General features: G+C 28.5%; 1 long non-coding RNA gene across 1 annotated transcript; it reads right to left on the reverse strand.

The window, feature by feature from the left end:
• Positions 1 to 5,709: 5,709 nt before the first annotated feature.
• LOC140955346 (uncharacterized) lies at positions 5,710 to 10,593 on the reverse strand. Its single transcript, XR_012169318.1, has 3 exons — positions 10,497 to 10,593; positions 10,034 to 10,190; positions 5,710 to 6,724 (listed from the first exon to the last, which is right to left on the reverse strand). It is a non-coding gene; the product is annotated as an uncharacterized lncRNA (long non-coding RNA).
• Positions 10,594 to 21,015: the final 10,422 nt, after the last annotated feature.

Below are 21,015 nucleotides of genomic sequence, written 5' to 3' on the forward strand. Positions count from 1 at the left end.
ATTACCTTGTGCTTGATTTTTTTATCAAATAAATAGGGATGATGAGATTCAAACTCGTGAATTCTTGGTCATCAAGGCCCTGATACCATATCAAAGAACCATCTTAATCCAATAGCTTAAACTGTTAAGTAAGGTCCTAGGATATGATTTATATTACTCTCTAACATTTAATTTACTTATTAAAATCAAATTTCTCTCTCTGTATAATAATTTCAATTAAATAAATGAAAACACAAACTTAATTTTAAAAATAAAAAACATGATAGAAAAGGAATTACCTAGTGGAGATTTGAAGCCTTATTGGTTGAGGTGGCGACGACGGTTTCCTGGAGCGGAGGAGGGAAAGAGAGAGAGCTCAAGTGGGGAGAGGTGTGGAATGTCGGATCAAAGTCAACAGAGCCTGACAGATAGATGACTTTATTCTTTTCCAGATTCGCTAACAAACCAAAAGAATAGTATTCTTGTGCTTTTCACTGTCCATAACTAACAAACTAAAACTAAAACTAAAACTAAAAGAATTATAATTATATTTATATTTATTAACTATAACTAAAACTGATCTATATTTCACTATAGCAAGAGCTACTATGCACTGTAAATAAATTTATTATGGATTGTATTGTTCTGCACTGTAGCGTGGGTATTGTAGATTGTGAGTGCTTTCATTATGGATTGCATTGTTTGGTGGGGGCATGTGGTAAGGCTGCAGCCTGCAGGACCCAAGCGCCAGTCTGGAGGCACGCCCACTGGGATTACAAACACCTAACGCTTGGCTACTAGGTTTGGGCGCTACGCAGGCCACACCTGCTGGCCATGCCCCAGGCCTTGGCCACCTGGCGCTTGGTCTGCCCGACCTGTGTGGTGGGCAGACCAAGCGCACACATGACGCTTGGGCTGCTTGCCTGTGTGCTGGCAGAATAAGCGCACACATGGCACTTGAGCTGCTGCCTGTGTGCTCGGCAAACCCCAGCACACACGTGGTGCTTGGGTTGTGCTAAGACTCAACAATCCTTAGATCTCCCAGGCTTCAAAATAATCTTGGGTCATGGGGAGTATAAGACCCAAATAACCTTGAGTCTTGTAATATGCAATACCCAAAATAGCAATAAATCTTGCCAATATCAATGTCAAAATTTTTAAAAAAAATAAAAGATGAGCATGCAACCACCTAACTAGTAATAAACTAGTAAAAAATGATTTATCATTTACCAAACATCTTATACTTGTGTTGGCACCTAAACGTGGAAGCTACCACGCAGCCAAGTGTTTGTTTAGATTTTAGCGGTTTGACTGTTTATTCTTGCTTATTCTATCAAAAACAAAATATTAAGTAATTTATAAAATGATATTATAATCACACTACTACTAATAGAAAGCAAATAAATACTTCAATTTAAGTATTAGTAAAAAATACAATTTTACCTCATTAGCAAGTCAATTGTTTTTTGTAGAGAAGGTCAAAAGATAAATATATTGTGATAATCCTAAATCACTTGAATCATTGATCTCTTTTAAGTTATATATATAATTCTACTTTGTGTTTAGTTCATGTGTAGATTTTCAGTATGCATTATCAAACTAAATCTCTCTTCACATAGATAATTGTTTTATAAATATTTTTTTCTCACATTTGACAATGCCAAAACTTTTTTTTTTTTCGTGTTAAAAAATTAGGATAGCTAGTAGTGTGGACCACTTGTTTTGTTGGATATTATTATAGTGTTTCATTTTTATATGAATAGTGAAACACTTTATTTTTATTTTTCTTTTTCTTTTTGATTTGGTTGTTTTTTTTTTTTTTACAAATTAGTCTTTATTTTTTTTATTTAATTCTTTTTTGGCCTCATTGTATAATATACAAGATAAAGTTTTCAATTTAATTAGAAATAAACTACTATATACTAAAAAAGTTATGCTTCTCTTTATATATATTTTTTGGTTTTTTTAAAGTGGTCCTTATATTTTTTTCGTTCTTGATTTTTTTTTTCCTTTCATTTTTTTACAAAATCGGTCTTTAGACATTTTCTTCCCTTTTTTATTTAACTTTTTTTGGGTCTCATTTTTATGAGATAAAGATTTTAATTTAATTAAAAAATTATTTATTATACTAAAAAGGTTAGGGTTTTCCCTTTTACTTCACTATTCATATCCTCCTTAAAAAAAAAATATTTCTTTCAATTGAATTCATTTTGGCTTTTTCCTGTTTCATCATTTAAGATTTGATTGATTTTGAATTAGTCTTGTTTCGGTTTACTTTCTATGATATTATTGCAATCTCAAACAAATATCCAGATATTTGGTTGGTGTTCAATTTTACGAGTATCTATTTTTGTTATCATATTATTAAGTAAAAAATAATTAAAAAACAAAAATTAAAGTTGTTAAATTAAGTGGAGTCCATTATTCAGGTCATGGGTTTTAGAGTTAAGCCACGAAATCATAGTCGATTTAATATGTCATCATATTAATATTAAAAAAATATCATTTTTAAATTTTAGTTTGTATCCACTATATTAAATGGATCAGATAACTTTTATATTGATTAATTTTAAACTTGATATAGATAAAGAGTCAAATAAGAGAAAATTAAAATTAAGCCACTAAATCAAGCTAGTTTCTTAAGCCTAGATGATTTTTTTTATGTTGTGCAAAACATAAACGAGTTCCTTCCAAAATATTTACAAGTAAACAATCATGCATATGATGATAAAAATTTGAGTAAAATTTTATGCAACTAGTGTCTGTTTTTTTTAAAACAAACAAATTAATCCCTCAAGATTTCTAAATAATTAATTCATTCTTTAATCACATTTTACCGTCAAGTTAGTAGAACAAGCTAAGGAAATATTGCTGACAGCTCAACATTTTACTAACAAAAAACTAATAAAGGGACCAGTTTATTAGTTTTAAGATCTAGTTATCAGCAACAAAACAACCAAAACAAAAAGCTATTTCACTGTTCAGTGTCTCACTGTAGAAATGACATTTTGTAATTCTAAGGAAGTTAATATTTTTTTTAATTATTATTTAAATAGGATGTTCAGGTCAGCTTGTGCGTACCTTAACTAATCTCCATGGGTCCTAAATTAAACGACCAGGTAAGCCTTCAGTGGTCATTAATATTAACAACCATGGAGCTCGAACTTGAAACCACATAGAAAACAAACCCCTTAGTTCCAAACTCTTACAACTAGAACACCTACTAAATGGTTATAAAAGTTTAATGTTATTTATATGGAAAGAGCACTTTGTGGTTCTAGGAAGATAAAAAGTTTAATGATATTTTACTATTCAGTGTCTCACTTTGAATTTTCCATGTTGAATTTTATTGTATATTCTTTTCATAGATTTTTTGCTTGACTTAATATTAAGTATGTTAATTAAGTATGCATCCAATGTAATTTTAGCTTGTTGTAAAAATAGATACATGCATTACTTTTACTTAATAAAATTGATTACATTCATAAACTTGTTTTATTTAAATAAATACACATAATAATGATACTTTATAATTTGATGATTAGGTAATATTTTTATAATAAGAATACATGATGCATGTATTAAGTCCAATGCTTTTGAAAAAAAAATACCTTGATAATTTTTTTTTTATTGATTAATGTATAAATTTATTTAATAAATAACATCTTGATTAATTAATAAATTTCATGGTCCCAAGATATTAATTTATAGATGTTTAATTGTATATTGTATTAACTCTTTTTTTTTAATATAAATTTTACATGATAAAATTAAAAACACTTAATTCCATATAAGGAAAATATTTATTTTTTAAAACCAAAATACTAATATTTATATTCAAGTCTACCTCTCATTAGGCAAGATGCTAACACATTAATATAATCCCTAAAAATATAAGCTAATCACTTTTCCAACAAATGACAATTTATACATGTAATTGTTATTTTGTTGGCTTAAATAAGTGAATATTTTTTTTATAGTTGGTAAAAAGATAATTTAGTTAAGATAGAAGTTTATAAAATTAATTAATATTATCTTTTCTATAATATTTGATTAGTTTAGATTATTTAAGAGATAAGTTCAGATAAAATAGAAAAAAGTTATTTGAAGATAACTTTATCAGTATTTTTGTAAAACATGTTAGCAGTCTATTATCAATATTACAAACTAGAAAACTTGAAGATTATTCTTATCTTTATAATATGATATATGTATATAAGAAAGGTTAAGATTGAAGAAAGGAGTGAGTTGTGTACTTTGGATGAGAGTTTTATAAACATAAAAACATCAATTACATTGAAGCAAGTGTGTCAACTATCTAAGGAGTTTACGCATAGGAGAGTTTGAAGATGACAATAGTTTGAAGATCGTTATATGTATTGACAAACTACTATTTTAGGTGATATAACATAATTTGCTATCTCATCAGGTAAGGTAGTACAAACACAAAGGGTTATGTTCGGAAATACTTCTCTTGTAATCATTCGAACTAATAAAAAAATTGTTTATCTTGGGTTTGACTGCACTAAATGGTTTTTTTTTTTTTTTTTTTTCTTTTAAAGAGTTTTTCAAAAGGTTTTCCTTTCGTAACCAAATACCTTGGACATTTGAGTTTTTTGCATTCTTTATTGATCAATGTGTACAAAGTGTTATTAAATTATCTGTTAACCGGTAGTAAACAAAAAATAGACTTTCAATACATCATATAAAAATATAAATGATATAAAATAAACTTTTTAAAGCACCCTAAATTTATACAGTATCTCATGAAGTTTAAACTCTAAAAAGGCTTAAATAATTAAAAAGTTAAAAAAAAAAATTATCATATTATTAATTCAGATCCTTAATTATTTTTTTATTATGTAAGGTTGCACATATTAAAAAAAAATATTATGTAACATTGTATCTTGAAAATAATGTTTTTATTTAATAAAATGATAATAAAAAAAAATAAGGATAGGAAAACAATTGAAAAAAATAATAAAAAAATTAGGTCTAAAAAAAATGTCTCCTAACATAAAAAAAAATGATAAGATCTTTTCCATAAAATAAGTAAAAATTAAATTATATTTTATCAAAATATACAATAAAAATTTGTTAAAATTGTAAAAAACAAAATAGCTGTTAATACTAACTAAAAATTAAAGAAAAAAGCTTAATGATAAATACACATAAAAATATTTGATTAAAATTTCCTTTCATTTAATTACCTATCCTCATGTTTTTTTTTATATAGCATGATTTTTATTGTCAAGGTTGCCATGACACGACTTTTTTAATGGCAAAGAGAAAATAGTATTTATTAGTGCTGATATTTTACAGTGTAAGATCGATTCTTGTACTGCTGAATCTTTATCTGGTTTTGTTTCTTTCAAAAAAATTCTGAGCATGGAATGATAGCACCCTCAGGCAACAACTGCTATAATGTGAGTTGTTGGTCCAACTCTTTAAAACTGGGATTCAATAAGCAGGGAAAGGTTGCAGATATCAATCATTACTGTAGTCAATTTTTCCTCAGTAATATCTAGAACACGAGAGGTCATTGAACAACAAACAGGAAACCTAACATCAAAAACATAAACCTAATTATAATTTATAAAACAAATTGAATTTTATATCTGCACAATGTATGGAGAATATCTGCATCTCTATCTTACTTTGCAGAGGATTTAATTTCTAAGATATTTGTAGGATAAAATTTCTCCAAGAAACTTGAAAAAAAAGGGGCAGTTTTAGAGCGAATTGAATTGCAAATTACACTCCTACAGAGATAAACGTTGACATATGATTCACTTGTTTAACAAAGTAATAACTAGAGCTTATAAGAGCAAGGAATTTCTCAAGAATATATGAAATATAAACATACCAAGCCTACAGCTCCACTGGGACTTGCAGAATTTGTCGCCATCACATGACATCTCGTGAACCCTAAAGAATCAACAGATTTGTGCATAGGAAAGCTGGATACTACCTATGGCTTTTTCACTGGAAACAGTAGCTAAAATTTGTAGAGGAGAAAGAAGAGCCTCCCCATTGTTTCTCCCTTCTTCTTTAGTCCTAACACTCTTAATAACAGGTTCACCAGCAGGATTGGTTAGTCTGCCACCTAAAATTTCTCACTTTTTTTTATTGCATGATTTTTACAGTGTTTTAAGATCCAATAAGTCACCCAAATAAGGACTAATTAACCTCAAATTAATGTCTGGAAGCTCTCTGAGAAAATCAATAGGTTCCCATATTATCGGTGAGTTACCCTCCCACCCGAGATCCAAGCTAGTAGACTGCTGAATGACCTGAAGTGTTGACACCGCTGCAAAATTCAACAACCGAGAGAGAAAGAAGAATCAATTATTTCATGGAGAAGCCCCTACAAAATGAATCTAGGCATAGGCAATGAAAGACCAATAAATCATGCACAGTGGAAGAAAAGAAAAGGTAACAACAGAAGCACCATGATCAAAAGCCAAGCAACAAAGACCAAAATAACACAGAAAAAAAAATAGCATAATCAAAAGGTAAGCAAATAACAATGTGACGAACATATAAAGAAGTGCAATCAAACTAACAGGGGACAAAAAATAAACTTAGAGGGCAATAATGGAAGCTAAAAACAGGGGGAAAAGGAAACAACGAATAGACCAAGAAAAAAATGCAAGACAATTCTAGGAGAGAACCTAAAGATATGACCAGTTAAATAGTCCTCCAAATCCTGATGAGAAAGAAGGTGAGAAAACAGGGACAGAAGCTGCAAAAACCAACGCAAAAGGCCAACAAAGCCCAACATGAGTTGACAATTGAAGTCAAAATATCCATAACAGCCAAAAAAAACTGAAACCAAATGAAAAATCAACAGGAAAAGACACTCATCTTGTTCCATTCAGTCAGGCAAATAACCTAATGAAGAAATACCAAGGGAGAACCAAACACAACAACAGTCCTAAACTAAATAGGAGTTAACTTCAACTCAGCAGAATAACCTCTCCCAAATGTTTGGAAGAAACCCAAGGTAAGGCCAAGTGGGTTTATGCATTAAATACATAATGATGTTGTTGTCCCAGCCATAGAAAAAAGTAGCCACCACATTAACTCAATTTAGAGAAGAAGCTGAGTCAGACCCAGGGATCACCTCTCCCCCAAAGCTTAGCAATCCACAAAAGCTGGAAATTACAACCACCTCCGAAAAAAGATTCTGCAAAGATGGTGATAACACAACACAAACAAAAGAAACTAAAAAATCAGGAAGATAAACTCAATGAAATCAACAGAAAAAAAAAAAAAAAGCAAGTTAATCAAAATAAAGGAAGAGGACCTCTAGAAAAATGAGCACCAATGGTAGGAGACCATATGAACAGAACAGAAAGCAAAAAAAACCTAAGAGAGAGGCATGGAAGAAAACCAAGACAAAATGCAAATGAATCTATCTACTCCAACCCACAAAAATATGTGAAAGCATGGGAAACCCAAGAATAAGAGAAGAAGCAATGGAGGAAAACGAAGAAGACTACAATGATGGCGTAGCAACAAAAGGCCAAAGAGTGATGCCCAGACTTGAAAGCAAAAGAAAACAAAAAATGAAGACCTAATTGGAAATTCAAGACCCAGCCTCAAGAAAAGTCCTTGCGACAAGGACTCTCAAGAAATGATATGCCATCACTAAAAAAGGAAAACCCAAAAACACCCCAGCAAAGGGGCATGACATGAACTGAGATAGCGACATTACAAACCAGAAGATGAAGAGCCTGCAAACTAAAACTGAATAGGGAAATAACCGAATTCTAGTTGGAATAAAAGGAGAACATAGTCTGACAAAAGCAAAAACATAACAGAAACAAAAAGATCAGCAGAGAAGCCAAGACAACCTGCAATAAACCCAGCAGAAATGCTGCCCAAGGATCCCAAAAAAGCTGCAACAGCCAACTCAGTCGTGACAGAGCTGAGCATAACAGAAACAAAGCAGGGAAAAAAGGGCTTGATTCTGCATTCACAGCAGAAGTGACCCACGGCCAGCGGGGGAGCCACATAGGATATTAATGGGCAATTGCCCTTAATTGTTTTTGAATAATAAGTATTAATTTAACTGTTTTGAATTAATTAAAGGTTGTATTATTTTTAATTGAATTGGTAATCATATGTAATTAATTTTTTTTCATGATAAGAAATAAATAAACATTTCAATTGTTATAAATAAATAAAGATCGATAATTGCAAAATTAAAGATTGATTTTTTCTTAAAAAATAAATAAAAAAACTATTTTTTGTTTTTAAAAATAATTTATTATGATAAATTTGAACTATCAATATTGATCTATATTCATGCATTATGTATAGCATGCTATATGATAATGGGGTGTGAAATGAGTTTTGATGAATTAATGTGTATTTTATCATGAGCTTCATTTTGTTATTATAATTATTATATACATATGAAAGATTTAATAATTATTATGTAACTGAACTTCATTTTGTTATTATAAAAACTTAAAAAGAATAATTAGAATGCAAGTTTTTTATTTTAAAAATATTTTAAAATTAATTGTGTTTTATATGAGTTAGTATATTTGTTTTGAATTGATTTTTAATACATATATAATATAGTATTTATTAATTAATTTCCCTTCTCATTTCAAATATTCTGGCCGCTGCCACGGCCAACCAAAAACTCTCTCCACAGCCCATCAATCCTAAAAAAAACAGGTGATGAAAGGCCAGCCAAGCAGCTGCAACAACCAACCCACCCGTGTTTAATTTGAGATACCTGAGTATGGCAAAAGTTGAGTACAGGAAAAAGAAGATAAAAAGCACTGTTGCCTCAAGGTACTCTTACAATTCACAGTATCATGAGTTTCAATCAGTGTTATTAAACCCGGTCCGGCCTGGAGGGTTGACCCAGTAACTGAATTGGTCCAGGTTTAATAAAAAACCAATTGTGGCGACAGCCCGGCCAAACCCGTGTGACTCAGCGAGTCGACCCATGACCCGGATGAGACCCGGTTTTTTTTTTTTTCAAATATGGGATTTGAAACGTATTAGTATATATACTCTATGTTCCTAGGAAAAAAGTCATATTTTTTCAATGTAGGATAAAAAAACATTTTGGTTTAAATACTTCAATTAAAAAGCATAACACCTTTCGTATATATACTCTATGTTCTCATGAAAAAAATCATTTTTTTTCAATGTGAGATAAAAAAACCTTTTGGTTTAAATACTTCAACTTAAAAGGATAACATAGTATATTTTCAATGTGGGATTTGAAACCCTTTCATATAAATACTCTATGTTCCCATAAAAAAAGTTATGTTTTTTCAATGTGGGATTAGAAACTTATTCGTATATATACTCTATATTCCCAAGAAAAAAATCATGTTTTTTCAATGTGGTATAAAAAACCTTTTGGTTTAAATACTTCAATTTAAAAGGATAACATTGTATCTTTTCAATGTGGAATTTGAAGCCCTTTCATATATATACTGTATGTTCCTATGAAAAAATTTATGTTTTTTCAATGTGAGATTTTAAAACCCATTAGTATATATACTCTATGTTCCCAAGAAAAAAATCATGTTTTTTCAATATGAGATAAAAAAAACCTTTTGGTTTAAATACTTCAATTTAAAAGGATGACATAATATCTTTTCAATGTGGGATTTGAAGTCCATTTGTATATATACTCTATGTTCCCATGAAAGAAGTTATGTTTTTTTCAATATGGGATAAAAAAACTTTTTTGATTTAAATACTTCAACTTAAAAGCTTAACATAATATCTTTTTAATATGGGATAATTGTTTTTTAAAATATTCTTTTCCACCTATGAAAGAAGTTATGTTTTTCCAATGTGGAATAAAAAAAAAAATTTGATTTAAATACTTCAATTTAAAAGCTTGAAATATATCTTTTTAAAAGCTTAACCAAATGTTGGGAAGAAACCCAAGGTGAGGCCAAGTGGGTTTATGCATTAAATACATAATGATGTTGTTGTCCCAGCCATAGAAAGAAGTAGCCACCACATTAGCTCAATTTAGAGAAGAAGCCGAGTCAGACCCAGGGATCACCTCTCCCCCAAAGCTTAGCAATCCACAAAAGCTGGAAATTACAACCACCTCCCAAGAGCGCCAGAGTCGACAATGATCCAGGGAGAAAGCAGCTTGACAAATCCACACAAAGCTCAGCCATCCTTCCAGACCCAAAAGCAAGCACATGGTTGGCAAGCTACAGAGCAGCCAATAACCCGCGCTAATTAGACAGAAATAAACCAGCGCTAATTAGACAGAAATAAACCAACAACGACACCAAAAACAAAGAAGCCACGTAAGCCACGCCCAGATGTGGACCATCGACACCTAAAATGAGAAACGAATGAAGAACTGTTCTAATCCACATGAAGTACAATATGGATGAACAATGATAATGTCACACCTGTTTTTTGTAATGAACATTCAACTAAAACTCAAAACCACTGGCAGAATGACATAATTAACACGACAAAAACCAAAAGGCAATGAAAAGAGAAATAACCTGGGAAAGAAGAACATCCACTAAGGAATGAAAAGCTCCAGAAAACCAACCGAAAAAAGATTCTGCAGAGATAGTGATAACACAACACAAACCTGCATTAATAGAAAAGAAACTAAAAAATCAGGAAGATAAACTCAATGAAATCAACAGGAAAAAAAAATAAAAAACAAAAGCAAGTTAATCAAAATAAAGGAAGAGGAGCTCTAGAAAAATGAGCACCAATGGTAGAAAACCATGTTGTGTATACTGGATCGAAAACAAACACAAAAAAAAAAACAGACAAGCAGATTTACGTGGTTCACCAAAATCGGGTATGTCCACGGAGGCAACAAATTATATATTATTGGAGGAATGATACAAACACTCAACTCAACCCCAATACAATCCGAAAACCCAGTGTTTCACTCTTCACTCGGTGTTCTCTAAAATCTGCTCACAACTCTCAAAGTTGCACTCACTGCACACTTTGTTTACCCATGCACTTCACTTCCACTAACAACACTCTCTTGCACACTCTTTATAGGTGAATGGAGAAGCATTGGCAGCAACCCATGTGCAACCAACTCAACCCATGTGCAAGCAACTACTACAATGAAAAAAATCATGGTGGTTGGAAAAAGGTTGACAAATTTGCTACAAACCATATGAACAGAACAGAAAGCTAAAAAAACCTAAGAGAGAGGCATGAAAGAAAACCAAGACAAAATGCAAATGAATCTATCTACTCCAACCCACAAAAATAAGTTAAAGCATGGGAAACCTAAGGATAAAAGAAGAAGCAATGGAGGAAAAAGAAGAAGACTCCACTGTTGGTGTAGCAACAAATGGCCAAAGAGTGATGCCCAAACTTGAAAGCAAAAGAAAACAAAAAATGAAGACCTAATTGGAAATTCAAACCCAGCCTCAAGAAAAGTCCCTGCGACAAAGACTCTCAAGAACTGATATGCCATCACTAAAAAAGGAAAAACCAAAAACACCCCCAGCAAAGGGGTATGACATTAACTGAGATAGCGACATTAAAAACCAGAAGATGAAGTCTTGCCTGCAAGCTAAAACTGAATAGGGAAATAACCAAATTCTAGTTGGAATAAAAGGAGAACATAGTCTAACAAAAGCAAAAACATAACAGAAACAAAAAGACCAGCAGAGAATTTTTTTTATTAATTTTTTCCTTCCTATAAATATTTTGTTATAGGTTTTTTCTTCCTTTTAGTTATAGGGTTTTTTTTTTAATTAATACTTTTTTGTTTGATTTAGTTGTTAATATTAAAAAAAAATTTATATTTAGTTATTACAGGCTCATAACACGGATTCCAGATTTGATGGATTAACTTGTTTTGGTGGGTTAATTTAGTTGATTTAGTTTTTTCTCTTAATTAATTTTTTCTTCTAATTTCATCTTTTAATATTAATTTGATTGAAAATTAAACTTCATGATTTGTTTTATTTGTCTGATTTTTTCATTAGATTATCATAATCTCATGAAGGGAAGATTTTATTGTACCCCTCCTCGTAAAGCAATATTCATTGGAATACTGTTTTGTGTTGTTTTATTTGTGTTGTTTTAGTTGTCGCACTTTCATGACACGACCTTGCAGCCAGACCCACATCCAAGGCTCTTAGGTCTGGTGTTATAGCCAAATCCAAGGCTCTTGGACTTGGTGTTGCAACTGGACCCACTTAAACTTGGATAATGCAAGTTTAATAATATTATTAATATTACAAATATTATTATTTGTATTATAAATATTATTATTTTTATTATAATGAATATTGCTAATATAATATTTAATAAATTTGAAAAAAAAATATTAGTAGTTATAGGTTTTTTTTTTGCTTTTTTATTTTTAATTAATCTTTTTTGTTTAATTTAGTTTGTTAATATTATTTTTATTTCTATTTAGTTATTACACTCTCATTACATGAATCTCAGGTTTGACGGGTTAACTTGGTTTAGCAGGTGAAACCAGTTGATTAAGATTTTTTTTTCTTAAGTAGTTTTTTTTTTTTTCAATTTTCACCTTTTAATATCGATTTAATTAAGAATTAAACTTTATAATTTATTTTGTTTACTTTTCATTACATTATTGTAATCTCATTAGGGGATTTTATTGGACCTCTCCTCACAAAACACTATTCATTGGAGTAGTGCTCTGAATTATTGTTTTTTTTTTTCTTTTCATTTAATCTTTTTTTTTGTTTAATTTCATTCTGTAATATTAATTTTTTTTCTATTTAGTTATACAATACCTTGCAGCTAGACCCACATCCAAGGCTCTTGAGTCTGATGTTGTAGCCAGACTCACTTAAACTTAAATCATGCAAATTTAATATTATTATTAATATTACTCTTGGGTCAAGCATTGTAGCCAGACTTAAGGCTTTTATGTATAGCTTTGCAGAAAGACCTAACACTCTTAGATCTTAACTTTTTTTAATTATGTTTTTATGGAAAAAAATTGACCTGCGGCATAGCACGGGCCACGTAATTAGTAGATATATATAAACTCATGTGCTTTTGACATAATCATTTTTATTTCGTTTTTATGTGTTTAAGAGTTAAGTTTTGTATCATGTGACAATATAATATACATTATAATTTTTTTCATTTTCATTGTATTAAATCAACATTGGAGGAAATTTAACATGCTAAAGTAAATTATAATTCATTATCCATAATAATAATTAATCCATATGGATGAAAACAATACCAAGAAACTAACACAAGCAAGACTGAGTGTTCCGGTCATAAAAATGGTATTAGTTTTAGTATAAGTAATAGATTTGTGGTTCTGCACTAATACACAAGCCAAGTTTTTTTTTTTTATTGGTTTAGAAAAAGCCTCAATGATGCAAATGTGTTTTAAAAAAGTAAAAAAAAAAGACTCAAAATATAAACCTGACTAAGAAAAGAAACAAGTGTAATTTAATCAGATAATAAAAGAACAAATAACAATAGCTAATGGTACAATTAAAAAAAAATCATTGGAACCTTTAAAAAAAGGTCATCGAAACAAAAAAAAAAGACGATGAAGCAATGATCTCAACCAATCAAATTAAAAAAAGGAAAAAAATAAAAGGAAAAAAAATTTACTTGGGTCAACTTAAATGAGCATGTCAAGTATACAAACCATGTCATAAGACCGAGATAAATCAATAAAAAGCAAATTAAAAAAAATATAAAGTTTGATTCTAAATATACAAAACATAGGGAAATGAAATTGATAAAAAAAAAGACAAAAAAATTAGCAAATTAGAAAAGATTACAAAGCTTAATTCTAAAACAACTTAATGCTAAAGGACAAAATGTAATAAATATTAAATTGAAAAAAGTTCATAAAAAAACCCGAATCAATTTAGATTAACCTACCAAACTTATGGTCTATATGATGAGATCAAGATAAAGTAATATAAAGGAGAGAAGAAAAAAAGAAGCCCAATATAAAAAAAATTAATTCTTGAATGATGTAAGTGAAAACGAAAATTAATTACCAACAAGTCTAATATTGAAAGATGGAATAAAAAAATAATTTAAAAAATTTTCTAAAATAAATCCAACATAGAAAGATAAATAAAAAGAACTAAGATAACCCAGGTTATTTTCAAAATTAGCAAACAATTATATAGAAAGAAAATAAATAAAAATAATGGAGCCCGATATCCAATTGAATAAATGTTCAAGAATAAAACTTAAAAAAAAAACATTAACTTAAAAAAAAAAAAAAAAACAAACATAGGTGAACCTTGAGTTAATCTTTAAAAACTCGCAAGCATGAAATCCTAAACATAGGCTCAATCAATAAGCTCAACTTCTAATAAATTTAATATTAAAGGATGAAATTAAAAATAAAATTAAAAAAACTATCAAAGTGAAAATTAATGTAGCAATCAAAATAATGGTGATCAAATTTGATAGGAAAACAAAATGAGGATGAAATTATTAAAAAAAATCAATTTAAAAATATTTAAAATAAAACAAATAGAAATTAAAAAAATAAGGACTTAATTCCCAACTAATTTAATGTTAAAGGATAAAATCGAAAAAAAAATTAATTTAAATAAAAATGCCAAAGTAAAAAAAAAAAACATTCAAAAGAATAAGAATTAAATTTGCTAGGAAAGAAAACCTAAAAAGGATAAAATTATATATAAAAAAATAATTTAATAAATTATTTCAAATAAAATAAATAGAAGTTAAAAGAATAAAAACTAAAATTAAAAGATGAAAAATTTAAAAGGAAATAAAAATTAAAAAAATTTCAAATTTATGAATTACTTTAAATAAAATAAATCAAAATTAAAAAAATCAAAATTCAATACGAAAAAATAAAATCAAAGGTTTGCTTAGAAATTTTATATGGTAGGATTGAAATCAAAGAGGATAGATAAAGAAAAAAAAAAAAGCAACTGATGCCGAAACCAAAGTGGTGGCCATATGTGCTGTCACATCACAAATAGGACGTTAAAACAATTCAAATGCTTCTACTAAAGATAATATTTGTTACTGAACAACCCTGCATATAATGCTTGAAAGGCATATGAGTTATCCACTTGCTAGCATGTGGATTTATACATATTTTTATAATAATATTTAATATTTATTTAAATATAAAAATATTCCTGAACAATTGATATTAACTAAAAAAAAACATATTAAATTGATGAAAGGATGATAAAGCCTGTGGAGTGTGCCTTCAAGTGTTATTATTTAGTGTGCTATAAAAATTGAAAAGACTAAGAGTGTGTTTGGTATTGTGGTAGCTGTTGTGGTTGTGGTTTTGAAAAAAAATTGTTTTATAAAAAGTACTTTTAGTTGAAGTTGATTTGAAAAAATAGGTGTTTGGTTAAAACTATGGTTGAAATTGAGGTTTGAAAAAAAAGTAGTTTAATGTGTTTTGGTTAAGAATGCTTTTGAAATTGAGGTTATAAAATAATTTTAAAAAATATATATTAATATTGATGGTTTTTAAATTTAAATATTGTAAAATTAATTACTCCTATTACATCATGAAAAAAATAATACTTTATATAAAATATTTTTTATTATTCCATTAAACTATTTATAACTCCATTACGTACAAAATTCATTCGATAAAAACTACAAAATTGATATTACTGTGTAAGTGAATTTAATTCACTCTATACTAGTTTTTTCGAGAAAAAAATATTGTTCACATCACGAATGAATTTAATTCTCTAAACTAGTTTTTTTTTTTTTTAAAAAAATTAATACAATTAACACATTAAAAAAAAAAAAAAAAAACAAAACCGCGGACAGTGCAAGTGAATTGCACTGTTCCTTATTTTTTATTAGCCCGCGGAGAATGAAAAGCATGTTTTTTCGTTGCTTTTTCTTTTCAGCGTTTTAAACGCAAAAATCATGTGGACCCCATGCACAGTAAATCACTTTTTTTATTACCAAACGGCTGCGGACTGCGTTTTAAATAAAACGCAGCCGCAGCCGCGTAGACAAACAGACCCTTAAAGCTTTAGATGTAAGTATTTTTGTTTTAAATTTCAGGATGCAAAATCATTTTTGTCTAGCCTTGGGAATGAGGCTGGAAGTGGCAGGAGAACGTGGCGCTGCTGTTTCTTTTCCACCGCTATGGCAGTGGCAGTCACGGTGGTAAAGAAGAAAATTTAGGGAAGAATTTTTTTTAGAAACGTGATTGTAATTGTAATTTTAAAAAATTTAAATTGTTTTTATTAAAATTAATTTTTTATATATTTTGAATTATTTTGATGCGTTAATTTTAAAAAATAAAAAATATATAATTTTAATATATTTTAACATAAAAAATATTTGGTTCTAAAAGAAACTACCTCGGTGGGAGTGTTAGCTGCCACTGGTAATGCTGTTGGCCAGGAGGAAGAAACGGAAAAGCCTGGTTTGCTCCTGGTATGGTGTCGACAGTGAGAAAGATATATTTTTATTTGTGTTTTATGTTTTTGACAATAATGGACTAAGGGATGATTTTTTGTTGGTGAAAAATAGGTTTAGGATGGTTAGGATGGTAAGTATTTTTTATTTAAAAATATATTAAAATAAATTTTTTTATTTTTTAAAAAACTATTTTTAATATTAGTAACATCAAAACAATTTAAGAACATAAAAAATAATTTATTTTTAAAACAATTAAAAATTTTAAAAAATATAATTTATATTATCAAACGTGTGCTAAATCACAACAACTATCTATTTTCAAAAAAAAAATTAAAAAATATAATTTAGATCCTGTTTCCAATTACATTTCCGAGCACATGTAAAGATCAGATGCTTTTTGTGCCGGGTTAGGAATAATTAATGGCTAGGTTTGTTTGTGTGGGAGAGGGGGGGTAGTATTTAGGTATTTTTTTTATCTGTAATTTTTAGTGGCTCTCCTGATCTTAGGTTTTTTTTTTTTATGGCCTCCTCTCTTGGCCAGAATTTTTCAATATTTATAGGTTAAATATTTTATCTTTTCTTTTCTAGTTGCTTGGTTCTAAAGAAACTTAAATTTACTTTAGTTCTTTATTTTCTTTTTTTATGCCTTTGATCTTTTTTATTTTTATTTTTCATTTTTGTTTTTTTCTATTTATTTTTGTATTTTGACTCTTTTTTTGTTTTTTAAAAATAGCAACGTCAACACCAACTTCATGAGAAAAATTAATTAAAGATATTGAAATGAACACGTTAATAGTTGAACACATGAATTTTTTTTTGGAATTTTGGATTCTTTCAAAAAGGCATTGAAAATTACGCAAATACATCAAAGATATATTTTTAGGGTTTTTTGCTATATTTGGATTAAAAAAAAAGTATTTTAAAAAGGGGGTCAAAATTAGGTTATGACAATTGCTATATTTTTACAATACTTACTGTATAAAATCTTGTAAGGAACTTTAGAAAGTAAGTTAGTAAAGAAACAATAAGAAGTGTGAAAGCCTTCCCATATCATGAGAAAAATCCACTAAGGAGTTTTGATATTAACAAATCATGAGATGGTTATTCTTGTAGATATTTCAAAACTCAATTATTTTGAGAATCAAGGGTTTTCTCTTTGTTTTAAAAAATGATGTTGTTATTAATGGACCTGCTCGTTGTGTGAAGAATATATAGGATTCTTTATGAAATGTTTGTGTTCGGGTGAGTTGCTCGAGGTTTGTGATTATGTGATTTGCTTGTTGTGTGGCAAATATCTAGGGTTTTTCATGAATAGATTCTGTTTGGATGACCTGCTTATGATATATGATCAGGTGATATGCACATTTTGTAAAATATAGATATATATATATATATATATATATATATAGATATATATATATTTTATGAATGGTCTGTGTTTGAGTGACCTAGTTATGATTTGAAAAATATCCAGGATTTCTATGAATGGTTTGTGTTCAGGTAACCCACTTGTGATTTGTGTTAGGATGACCTGCTTGTTGTGTGAAAAATATTTAGAACTTTTCATGAATTATCTATGATCAGATGACTTGTCCATTGTGTGGAAAATATATAGGATTTCACACGAATGATCTATATTTAAGTGACCTTCCTGTGGTCTGTGATTGGGTGACTTACATATTGTGTAAAAAATATCTATGATTTATAATTTGATGACTTGCCTATTGTATGAAAAATACAAAAATATACACAATCATAGATCCGTCTAAGGTTCAAGATAAACTCCCTTTGGTAAGGAGGTATTTGCCTTATCATGCTAAATTTTAATCATTCTAAGATCTAAATTTTTTTAATGTCATATTTATTCCTCTTTGTATCTTTAATATATTAGGATATACTTTATAATGTAATTTTATATCACCAAATATTAAAGTCAACAGTTTATTCCTAATATTTATTCTTGTTAATTTATTTAATTTAATACCAGGAATATGCATTACATTATAAACTCCACACCCTAAATATTAATTAAACAAATTAATTTTTTTGTGGTATTTTTGAAATTTTAAGTAAATTTTAATGGATAACTATAAGCTGATTATGATATCTATTTTTGTATTTTTTTTAAAGCATGATAAAAAAATATATATTTTTTTGTTATGTATAAAATATAAATGAAAAACTTATAAAGCATGAAAGACAATGTTTTTTTTTTTTTTTAAAAAAAAAAAACCAATTCCACTCTCAAAATGTTTTGTTCTCTATTTTGTTATGCAAATAATTTAACATTCACATATTGTGATGAGCTTATTAAATAAATTAGGTAAAGTGATTTATGCGCATACATCAAATTTATTTTTGTTAATAAAAAATTGATTCAACACTTATTTATTGGTTGAAATAGAAATTGGCAACGACACGTGTTCATGTAGGCTAGTATTGACTAGAAAGAAAGGCTGCTATACTTGATTATTTATAAGGTGGATGCATAGGTGAATCTAGATTTTTGGTTTAGAAGCATAACGTCCATCATTAATGTTTGTTTTTTTTGTAGCTTCAGTGGTGGAAGTTTTTAAAAAAATAGATTTAGAAAAATTATTTTTAATTTGATTGATTTAATTTAAATAGGTGTTAGTTAAAACTATAGTTGAAAACATTGTTTAATAAAAAACATGTTAAAAAATATTTGGTTAAAATTATAATTGAAGTTGATATTATAAATTAAATTAAAGTTTTTTGTAATTTGCATAGCAATTATAATACATTGAAATAATAACAATAAAGAAGAAATACATTGATTTTATTGGGATAAATGACCTTAACATGTGAAGAAAGAATAGCAATCATAATACATGTTGTTGGACCACAAATTTTAAATGAGTTCCACAAACATAAACCTTTTTTTTTTTTCTGTGTTTAAAAGTATTTTAAAAAAAATAAAATTTGTCACTAAAAGAAAAGAAGTAGGAGCGTTTTGTGATCTTGTATTCTTGTCATTTTGGTTTTCTCTTGTGTCCTCATCATAGTATCATTTTGCTTTCTACTTGGTAAGTTTAATTTTTTTCGAAGATTGGACTAAAAAGCTATTTCGGTCATAACTACCAAGACAAGGAGAGCCATCCATGCAAAGCAATTATTCGCGATGTGAGCAAATCCCAGATTGGAGAGGAATATGGTCCGTGGGTTCCCTTTATTAGAATTATATTCCTATTTATTTTTGTTTTCTAGATAAATTTTAGAAATGTAGGTTAATCATGTTTTTTAAAAATTTAATTTTTATTTTTATTAAAAATTATTTTTTATATATTTTAAATTGTTTTGATGCGTTGATCTCAAAAATAATTTTTTTAAAAATAAAAAAAAAATATTATTTTGATACATTTTAAAATAAAAATCACTTTAAAAAACAACAATAATTATATTTTAAAATGAACCCTTAGTTAAGGTGCTTTTACCTTGAAAAATAATAGAGTTACCTCATAGCCGCACCCACAAATAATATAAATACTATTGCTGCTTTAGCCTTATTTACAGCAATAGCTTATTTTTAGGCGGGCCTTAGCTTAAAAAAAAAAAATAGATTATTTCCATAAATACATACGGTTATCTCCGATTCTTTTACCCATTAATATTTTAGAAGATTTCACATAACCTTTATTATCACTTAGCTTGTACTGATTTCAAGCATGGAGTGACTTCATGCTTAAGGACCTAACCTCCAACAAGGAAACCTCTTTGAACTGTACCTGGTGACGATGTTACAAACCAGAAAAGAACACGCAAGGCCACTCATTTGAAAGGAACCAACCTAGTACTCTTTAAAAATACCACGCATATATGTTTTTGATTTTTTTAGCAAAATTCTCATTGGAATTCAGTAAGATTTTGTTGAATCAGAGTTGACAAAGAAAGAATCTTTCATGTATGATAACAAGGAATCTAAGTCCAAACCCTCCAAAAAGAAAATTTCAAGATAACCCTATAATCAAGAAATGCCAAGAAATTCAACTCTGCATGAAAAAGGAAAAGAGAGAAGAACCCTACTTTAGAAAATTATTAAGAAAATAAGAAGATCAAACATGTCATCATAGTATGTTCTATCAAGACTAGATATTAATTAGAGTTATAGACTGATATATATTATGTTTTTTTTTTTTAATGAAAAAAAGCAATTATTCATAAACTAGGGTATGAAGGATACCTTGAAATATTATGTAGGTGCTTGTTAGATGACATTATACTAAATTGTCCCGCATGAGAAATCCATATAGAGAAATCACTTGTGTCTATGGAAAGGCTCACGTGAGAATTCTGTAAATAATTTTTAGACTTCAAATCACTAAGCTATCTTATATAGAGAATATTTTACTTTAATCATAACTACATGTTTTCTAAATAAAGGGTAACAAATAGAAAGATATTGAATATAACATGAACTATATATAGGTGTTTAGTGATTAAAAGAGGACTCATCACCTTAGTTGAATTAAAAAAAAATTATTTATTCTCAAATAGTATTGATTGAGAAATTCTTATGCAAAATAAAATGAAATTTGAAAAGAATTTAAAAATTTTATTTAAATAATCAATGACTATGGTGTTAAGAATTGTTGTTACTCATTTTTGGACCCCCAC

This window comes from Populus alba, chromosome 3 (assembly GCF_005239225.2).
Source record: "Populus alba chromosome 3, ASM523922v2, whole genome shotgun sequence".
Lineage (NCBI taxonomy): Eukaryota > Viridiplantae > Streptophyta > Magnoliopsida > Malpighiales > Salicaceae > Populus > Populus alba.